The sequence below is a fragment of the Equus asinus genome, chromosome 1 (genome assembly GCF_041296235.1).
Source record: "Equus asinus isolate D_3611 breed Donkey chromosome 1, EquAss-T2T_v2, whole genome shotgun sequence".
Taxonomy (NCBI): Eukaryota; Metazoa; Chordata; class Mammalia; order Perissodactyla; family Equidae; genus Equus; species Equus asinus.
The window spans coordinates 160,449,343-160,459,186 of NC_091790.1; the positions used below are offsets into that span (position 1 = coordinate 160,449,343).

At 45.4% G+C, this 9,844-nt stretch overlaps 1 long non-coding RNA gene across 1 annotated transcript; it reads left to right on the forward strand.

Moving 5' to 3' along the window:
* Positions 1-345: 345 nt before the first annotated feature.
* On the forward strand, positions 346-8,746 carry LOC139045411 (uncharacterized). Its single transcript, XR_011503748.1, has 2 exons — positions 346-7,238; positions 7,804-8,746. It is a non-coding gene; the product is annotated as an uncharacterized lncRNA (long non-coding RNA).
* The last annotated feature ends 1,098 nt before the right edge of the window (positions 8,747-9,844 follow it).

Consider the following 9,844-nt stretch of genomic DNA (forward strand, 5'->3'; position numbering starts at 1 on the left):
GGCGCAGCAATCCTAAGGTCTGTTTTCTCGGCCCTTCAGAAGGTCGCTGGCAGGCTTGAGCCCTGTTGTCCAGAGGCAACCCCCTCAGGAATGCATTCTTGCCTGACTTTCCTCCTTCCCTGTCTTTCTTCCCCACCCCCTCTCCTGGACTTCCTGGAATCACCTCCCAGACAGAACATTCGCACCCAAATCCTTCTCTCAAGGGTCTACTTTGGGGGAACACAAACCCAGACAGGCAGGCTCTGAAATCTGATTGTAGAGATTTGAATCCCAATTCTGTTGCTTCCTGTGTGACTTCAGATGACTTGTTTAATCTTCTTGTGCCTCAGTTTTCCCATCTGTAAAAAGAAGATAATAATTTCACCAACCTCATAAAATTGTTGGGAGGTTGAAATGAGATCTACATGTAAAGTGCTTGGAACAATGTAAATACTCGGTAAATATTGACTACTTTTCTTTTTTTATTGAATGTTACCTAAGCACCACCAGAGGGCCTGGGATATCTTCTTGGAAGAGGTGACAAGAACCTCCAATTCAGAACTCACTTCTCTGTCCACACTAATAATGATACAAGAGTGTCTCCTTTCCAAAGCGTCTGAAAATACCTTCTTTGGTTACAGGATAATCTGTTGAGATACCGCTTTTTGTTTTAGGTCTACTGCAGAAGAATGAGCGTGGAAGGGTTTGTTCTTTTCCATGCTTCCCCTCTGAATGGCAAAAAGGCTTTGAGTCCTGGGAGAGTTGAATTGTCCAAATGTGATTGTGTGTGTACATGTGTATGTGTGTGAAATTTTCTCCCAAGACAGGAAAGGGGCCTGCAGCCTGCAGTGCAAAGAGGGACACGCCACGCGCCCTTTGAGTTCCTTGGATCAACAGCAGGACCTTAGAGGGGCGTGTGCCTGCTGCACTCAGAGGCGGGAGCCTGGACATCGGGGTTCCTAGTTTCACAAAGGTCCCTGTGCCCTAAGACTGGCATGAGGGTCTCCATGGGCTTGGGCAGAGAGCGTCGGAAAGTAGTGAGGAATGGAGACCTGGAGCCTTTCCTGAGCGTTTTGCTCTGCTGACCGACTCCTACTCTTGGTGGATCATTTTGCTGTGGGTTTCGTAGTCTCGCTTCAGCGGGGCTCTCTGCGTGGTTTGGGTTGAAGATGCGTCCCTCCAGGGTGGTTCTGCCTTTGACTCTACCTGATGTCTCAGGAGTGTCACAGGCTTAGGACCAAGTTTTGTGTTCTTTTCTTTTATCCGACCATGAAGCCGTGTAAATTTAAAGCCCAGATGGAAGTGGAGTTAGGGATAATGCTTCCCCGTCCAGAGTCAAGTCACAGACAGACAACTTCCTTTGTCAACTCCCTTTGCCGCTGAGTGGATTGTATCCTAGCTAACCAGTTCCTTAGTGTGTGGCCCTTATGGCGCTACCGTTTTATGAGGAGGTTTCAGTTCTGACTCTCCATCTTATGTAGGCCCACAGTTTTTCTTGTTCTCAAAAGGGCTTTAAAACTCAAACACCTCGAATATGGTATTAATTGAGATATATCATTAGCAGCTTTGACAGAGACCCTAAATAACAATACCTTAAATGAGAGAATTTCTCTTTTTCATGTGACAGTTCATGTTGGTGTAGCAGGCTGGCCCTGTAAAGTTGTCAGGGGTTCGAGCTCCTCCCATATTGTCTTCTCATCATCCCTAGGGTGCTGACGTGGTCCAAAAGGGGTGTCGGCCACGCCTATGTCTATGTGTAAAGCTAAAAGTTAGGGAGGGATGGAGAGTATGGACACGAGGGGAGGGAAACAAGATCAGTCTCTGTGGTAGGAGTGGAGACCGAGAAGTCCTCTGCCCTAGAGCAGATGGAATCTGATTTGGATAGTCAAAGACATGTGACACTATTTCACCCCTCTGTGGTCAGTGCTAACTAATGCCCACAACACTTCGAATGGTGAGGAAACCTCAGGCTATGGGTGGTATAGACAAGCTAAGAAGGTTTAAAGGAGGAAATGTCTGTGTGTAGGGTGTGTATGCGTGGGATGTGTCTGTGTACACATGCATGTGGGTGTTGTGTGTGTTTGTGTGTGTATGTGTATATATTGTGTGTCTGTGTGGTGTATGTGTCTATGAGTGTGAGATTCTGTATGTATCTGTGTCTCTAGTGTGTTTGTGTTTGTACATATGTGTAGGGATTGTGTGTTTACCTGTGTATGTATGTCTGTGTGTGTGTTATGTGTATGTGTGTCTGTTTCTGAGCTTTGTGAGGCTATGATCTTTTTTCTGTCACTATTCAGCGTGATAAATGAAAACTTGTCAGCATAGAACTAATCATATAATTTAAGATTAAATTGCTGTCTGTTCTAGCATATTAAGCACAAATCTTAGCCCACAAACACAAATATGCATGAAATAAAACTTTGTTTTTGAGATTCAGAAACTGAATCTCAGTAACGCAGTCTTCCCTCCTCTCCCCCGACCCCTTCCTTCGAGATCATCTGAGGACCTGAGGAATTGTGTCGTACCAATATGTGAGAGTCACATCTGGTCTCCATGGGCGTCTGTCCGTGTTGGCACTGACCAGGATCTGGGCTAGGGGACAGTGAGGGACAAGGAAGCCAGTACCAATTTCCAGGGCCAGAGGTCTGGAAGGGGTCCAGGTCCAGCTATGCTTTATTGTTCAGACCTGCCTGAATCATCTCTCAGGGGGCCCAAGCGGGGCCTCTGCGCCCCTGTGGATTGCTGGGTTGTGGTTTGTTTGTTGTGTTGGTTGTCGATTCACCGCTGAGTGACCATTTGTTTCCTCCCATCCCTGCTCTCTCTGTGTGAGTTTAATACCATGCCTGAGACTCACTGGCTCTCACAGAGAACTCGGTAAAATCTGCAAACATTTTCTTTGCCATCTTGCCACTTCCACAAATCTACACACTGCATTCCCTCCCACCTTCTGGATTCTGCCATCATCTCCTCGTCCTCTCTGAAGTCTAGAGTGGAGAACAGGGCACAGCGCACCTCCAGGACCCATCAGTGTCCACCTGCCCCTTCCTCTCTGCCCTCCTTTCCCAGACTGGGAAAATTCCAGTTTGGGTGAGGCAGTAGGGATGGGGGTAAATTATGTCCCTTCATCAGGTTTTCTTCCAAATCTATTTTTCATGCTCTGGGTTCTTCTTGTTATACCTGAGGCTTAAGCTTTTGAAAACCAAAAGCCAAAAACTGACTTTTTAATCTATTTCTCAGTTTCTTCAGTGTCTCCTCATCTCTCTGCAGTGTCTCCTCATCTCTGAGGCAAGCTGGGTGTCAGGCTGACTGATGGGGAAAGGACACAGGGTGGAAGAATGGAGAGGAGGGGAGGAAGGCATCAGAAAACACATCAGACCAGCACGTGACCACACCAGGAAAACCACAACGCGGCGACTGAGTGGGACACTGTAGCTTCCTGCCATCAGGATTGGGAGACCCGTTTCACACACCAACATCTGCTACATATTTTTGCCCTGGAAGCCTGAATAACCCCTGAGACTATTTGCATTTTGTAAAGAAAACTGCACATTTCCCCATCTAGTCTGCTGGGTTGTGGACATATTTCAAAGTAATAGCAAATACTAAGAATATGCCTTCAAAGCCAATATTCATAGGAAACATGCAGACTCTGATCTGCCACTGACCTAAGTGTCAGATGTGCTTCTAGGGCTGTCACCCATCCCTACGACCCACCAAGAGCCCATCCAAGACCAACAGCACATTGCTGTGTCTCTAGGAATGAGTGCACACTCAACGCAAGCTGGGCGTTGGCGGCTCTACCCCACAGTTGCCAGCCTTTGCAAGACTATGCCTGAAGTTCCCACTTTCAGCTCCTCCTGGTCTGGTTCTTCTGACCTACCTGCCAACCTTTGCCTGCAAGCTAAGTGGCTCAGTGTAACTCCTATGGCAGATGGTCAGGGTCACCTTGCAGGAGAAGAAGGGAAAGTGTGTTGGTAGCCAAGGGCCTGCATGCCATTTCTGGCACAAACATATTGTAGGTTGCAACTTCCTGCTGCACATGCATGAAAAGGCTATCAATAAACTTTAGGCAGAGATGTCTTTCTTAAAGTGGGTACTGTGCAAAAGGAATAGATGGTATAGGAAAATAGGATCTGTGATGAAATATCTTTAGCAGGTCCACTTCTCAGAGTCTTTAATATACAACTGTATGTTGTAATGCCTGAAATGGGGTTGTAATATGTGATGTTGACTAATTCACTGGGCCCCGAACACTTTGGGACACTGATAACTCCTGGGACTACTGCTGAGTGGAACACACTTTGAGAAATGCTATGGCAGTGCACACTTCTCTTGTCACAGTACATTGTTCTGTGGTTCTGACCGTTGTGGTTCGGGTTAGAAAAAATATTATCTTGTAGAAGCTAAGTGACTAAGAAGCAGCAATTTAGAATCACTATCAAGACAGCATCTCATCATTCCTGTAAATGTCCAGATAAGAAATCAATGGCTGGATTATTGCCACTGCTCATTTCAGAGCTGGAGTTGTCTGGCTTTGTTACCATTTGTCCAAGATCCAAGTTGATTCTTTTATGCTTTCTTTTTTGAAACACAGGCAGTCTTCATTAGCCCTAAAAGATGCTGGGGATCACCTGAAGCATCTCGGAGTCTTTTCGGGTGGCCTGTTCATTAGTAACTTAATTCACCCACCTAATGTTTGGCACCTACTGTGCCCTGGGCCCTACAGAACACACAAAGTTCAATGAGGCAAAGTCCCTCTTCTTTAATATCTTTGGTGCCAGTTCTGTCTGATGTCTTCTGCCATTTATGTTCTAGAAAATGGCACAATAACACGTTTATAGACAAAGGAACCCATCTGGAGATGAATGAAGTAAATAGCTGGTTCCAGTTTTGGTACTAAGAGGTGAGAAACTGTTCCAAGGCAGCAGACTACGGAAGAAAAATCATTACTTCGCTTCCACTTAATTTTAGTGAACTTCTTAGAAGAGGTAGTTTTGAAAGATCTGAAATAAGGACATTGGACTGATCCCAAGACGAGTTGTTCAGTAAACATATGAGGATCCAGGCTTGGAAATGGGAGCATAGTGTATAAAAGGAGCCCACCTCCACCAACAGCTCAGAAGCAGTAACGCTGGGTGTTCTGTCTTTGTTCACTCTTGAAGACAGCATCTCCTATATTTCCTAATTCCCACCATTGCGAACTGTCAAGCCTGTGTTTCATTATAATCTTGGCCCTCAGAGAACATAGTTCATCCAAAGATGATGGGGTTTTATGAACAGGAATTAGGCTTTGGACCAAGTTTGTGATAAATCATAAGCTTCATTATATAGGTGAGGAAAAGGGACCAACTGCTCGTTGACAGATCTGCCATGGAGCAAGAGGGCAGACTCCATGTGGCCATTTCAGAAAGGTTCCATTGTGAATTTTGACTGACCCATGAGGCGACTTTCTCTGGGGGAAAGTGGTGTGGAAGGAGAACAATAAAAGGCAAAGGAGGAAAAGAGGGATCTTTGTGGGTGGATGTTCCCTCCATCCACCGCTCCATCCAAATCACGTGAGCCCCCAGGGAGATGTTAGCGTGATATGATGCTTAATATATATTAAAGGAGAAAATAAAATTATTTTTCTATTCAAGCCCAGTTAAGATCTACGTGAAGAACTGGAGAATTTTTCCTCTCACTCAAAATGAACAAAAGGCCTATTAATAATGTTAGGATGTGATCTCACTGTGGTTAAAAATATTCGTGTTGCTTGTATGTAGAATGGCAGGTAAACCATTCAGGACTAGTGTGGGCAACAACAAATATAAACATAAGAGAGAAGAGGAAATGAAAATGCGGGGGTAATAATAGCCTTGGATTAACACCAGTATTTTCAAAGGATCCCAAACAAGTTCAGATTCAATAGGAGTCCCTTTGCCAAGATCTCCGATACATTCCACCTCTCAGCAGGCTGGCTGCTGTTTCCTAAGGAGCGTCTCTAACATCAGCCCTTTCCCCTGGGTCCTCCATGCCAAAACCTGTCTTGTTCTCAACTCCTATTACTCTCGCTGTCATTATGTGGCCACCAAGCTCAGTCAGGCTGCTCTTTATGCTGCTGCTGAGTTTTCATCCACCTCATTTGATTTTTGCCACCTTCAGGTAGTCATTCATTTTTTTCTCCATCTATAACTGAGGAAATTACAGACAATTAAATAGATGACTAATTAAGTTAAGCCTAAACAAGGCACTTCAGACTTGTCCTGCTTTGTTTGGTGGCCTGCTGAGGCAGATAGGTCCAAAGATTTGGTTTCTTCGAATGGCCTGGAATCTTGCACTTGACTGAGAGGGAGAGGTGGTTGGAGAGTTCCTGGCCAAGAGACAGGAGGTGGGTGGCTGTGCCTCTCTCTGGTTTCATGGACAATTTCAGAACCCTTCTAAGAGAAAGGGGTTAACAACAAAAGCTGGAGAAATTGCTCTTATAAAGTGACCTGTGATACTGGGGTAAGATTGTAAGGTGCAGGAGAAAAGCGAGATGCCCAAACAATGCTGCTTAGTCCCTCCTCACTCCACCAGGTGACAATATGTCACAGAACTGGGAGGGGCCACTTTCCCTACCTCTGCAGAAAATTCGGCTTCTGTCTGGCTTCATGAGGCCTGACAGCTTTGAGAACAGGAGCCTTTGATAAACACCCACAGGCTGACCAGGAACGTGGTGTGGATTTATGAGCAGGCCATTATATGCTCTCTCCAGAGATAACGAACTGAAATGTTAAATACTTTGTGCTCTTCCCCACCGGTGGGCACAGCTAGATGACATCTCCCAAGCCCCTTGCATCTAGGGACCATGTGACTAGTCTTGGCCAATGTAATGTGAGTGGGAGTGATGGATGCCGCTTACAGGCATGGTTCCCAGAAACTTCTGTGAGATCCTCTACACCCTCTCTCTTCATTCATCTGCTGGCTGGTTGTAGAGGACCCAGTGGAGGACTCTGAAACCCCAGGTGATATGAAGAGCCACAAGATGGAAGGAGCCTGGATCCCTGAATGACTGCATGGAGCAGTCTCTCATACCGTACCACACCCGCTTCTTCACTGCACTGCAATGTCACTGAAAATTTAAACTTTGCTGTGTTAAACCACTGAGATTTGGAGCTTGCTTGTTACAGTGGTTACCATACTGACTAACACAGAGCTGAAGCTGAAAGTCATGATGTTGAGAGGCCAGGGCTGCACCGTACCTTCTCAAACGTTTCCCTATGAAGTTGCCAGAAGTGCAGGTAAGAGTAAACACATGTCCCCAAGTACAAGGGCCCATGACCCAACTGGCTTACTTTAAGTTTCAATTTCCTCTTAGTCTTCTGAATGGAAAGTTTGTCGTCTTCTCTATAATACATCCCTGTTTACTTTCATATAAAAATAAAATGCATAAGACTTTACCCCCAAGTTGAATTGACTTTTAATCTTGCATCCCAAGTAACAGCCACGTTACTGTTTGGCTCCAAAGATCCCTGGCCCCTCACTTGGCCCTGGTTCTTTGCTGAAAAGCAAAGCCTCTCAGGAAACCCCCTGCAGGGTTTCAGTAAGTCAGCACCTTTCACATTTCAGATGACTGATTTAGTTCTTTAAAAACAAAAATAGAAAAAAACCTTGGCTCCACTTTTTGTTAATGCTGAAGCTATTAAAAATGCTTTAATAAGTCGATTTGACAAAAAAGACAGGAGATTTTTTTTTTAAAAAAGAAGTCTAGAGACATTTATTGAAACCATGGCCCTCTTTGGGGTGGGGCAGTCAAGGTGTGAAGATAGCTAATGTCTTTTTTCCTGTCTTGTATTTATGCCTCAGTGAATCTTCCTCCTGCTCTGATTGAGGTCACACTGCCCTGAAGGTGACAAGCCAGAATCATAGCCTGGGCCCTGGAGAGGCATGGTCAACATTTGATCTTCAAACAGGAATCCATCAAGATTGCCTTAATCAGGGAGAAGTCACCTGAATCCACTCCTAGACAAACTCTTTCTCTTTTCTTAGTGTTCTTATTTGCCATGTTCACTGAGTTATCTGGGTGAACCCTGGCACTGAGAAATTCACTGTCAGAGGCAGGACGAGCTCACTGGACTGCCACCACCAGCCAAGGAGTGAGCGTGAAAAAGAACTGCCCTTGGACCAGCTTCTCTGCATCTCACTGTCTTAATTTTACCCTGTGATCTTCAGCATAGACTTAATGACCGTTATGTCAACATACGACCTTCAGAAAAGTTGTCGGAACCAAAAACAATGGAAAGCAAGGACCCAAAGAATATTCATACATTCATATTCATAGCAGCATTACTCACAATAGCCAAAAGGTGGAAGCAACCAGCCATGTCCATTGATGGAGGAGTGGATAAACAAAATGTGATTCATACATACAATGGATTACTATTCAGCTTTAAAAAGGAAGGAAATTTGGGAGCCAGCCCAGTGGCATAGCGGTTAAGTTCAGTACACTCTGCTTTGGTGGCCCAGGTTTGCAGGTTCAGATCCTGGGTGCAGACCTACACCACTCATTAGCCATGCTGTGGCAGTGACCCACATATAAAGAGGAGGAAGATTGGCACAGATGTTAGCTCAGGGCTAATCCTCCTCAAGCAAAAAAAAAAAAAGAGGAAGATTGGCAACAGATGTTAGCTCAGGGCTAATCTTCCTCAGCAGAAAAAAAAAAAGGAAAGAAATTCTGACCCATACTACAACGTGGATGAACCATCAGGACATTATGCTAAGTGAAATAAAACAGTCTCAAAAAGACAAATACTGTGTGATTCTTCTTATATGAGATACTTAGAGTAGTCGAATTCATGGAGACAGAAAGTAGAATGGTGGTTGCCAGGGGCTGGAGGAAGGGAATGAGGAGTCGTGTTTAACAGGCATAGAGTTTCAGTTTGGGAAGATGAAAAGGTTGTGGAAATGGATGGTGATGAAGGTTGCACAAAAGTGTAAATGTACTTAATGCCATGGAACTGTAAACTTTTTTTTTTTAAGATTTTATTTTTTCCTTTTTCTCTCCAAAGCCCCCCGGTACATAGTTGTATCTTCTTCATTGTGGGTCCTTCTAGTTGTGGTATGTGGGATGCTGCCTCAGCGTGGTTTAGATGAGCAGTGCCATGTCCGCGCCCAGGATTTGAACCAACGAAACACTGGGCCGCCTGCAGCAGAATGCACAAACTTAACCACTCGGCCACGGGGCCAGCCCCAGGGAACTGTAAATTTTAACATGGTTAAGATGGTAAATTTGATGCTACGTGTATTTTACTACAGTTAAGATTGTTGAAGGGGCGCGGCATTGGAAGAAAATGTGGGGAAGAGGCAATGGTCCCCTCGCCCCACCATACCCCAGACACACCTGGGCAGTTGGCATAATTTATCTTGTTGCATATTTGGTTTATATATAAACACCCAGTTAGTGATTTATTTTGCTGCTTTAAATTCCTGAGCAAAAGAATAAAACAGCAATTTCCTCCTCTTCCTTCACAGCAAAGAGCCAAGCTTTTCTGTTCTTCATTTCTGTGCCCCCTTCTCCCAGGGAGGATGGCCGGCTTTTCTGTGTTTTAAAGGCTGCTGAAAAGATAGCCCCCACCCAGGTCTTTATTTGGTCGTTCTTCGTCCATCCAGGGAGGGTGGGGAGTTACCCAAAATGGAGAAGGGTTGGGGCAGAGGGGTGGAGCCTCGGATTTTGAGATGAGGCCTTTGAAGGGCTGGGAGAGGTTGCAGCCCCAGTGCTGGGAAGGAGATGGGGGTTGTGGATTTGGGGTGCGTGGGTTGGGGAGAGGGGCGCCCAGTGGAAAGCTATGTTAATATCTGGGAGAAGGAGCCATTGATTGCAGCAAAGGGTTTGGAGGGGGCCTGGGGG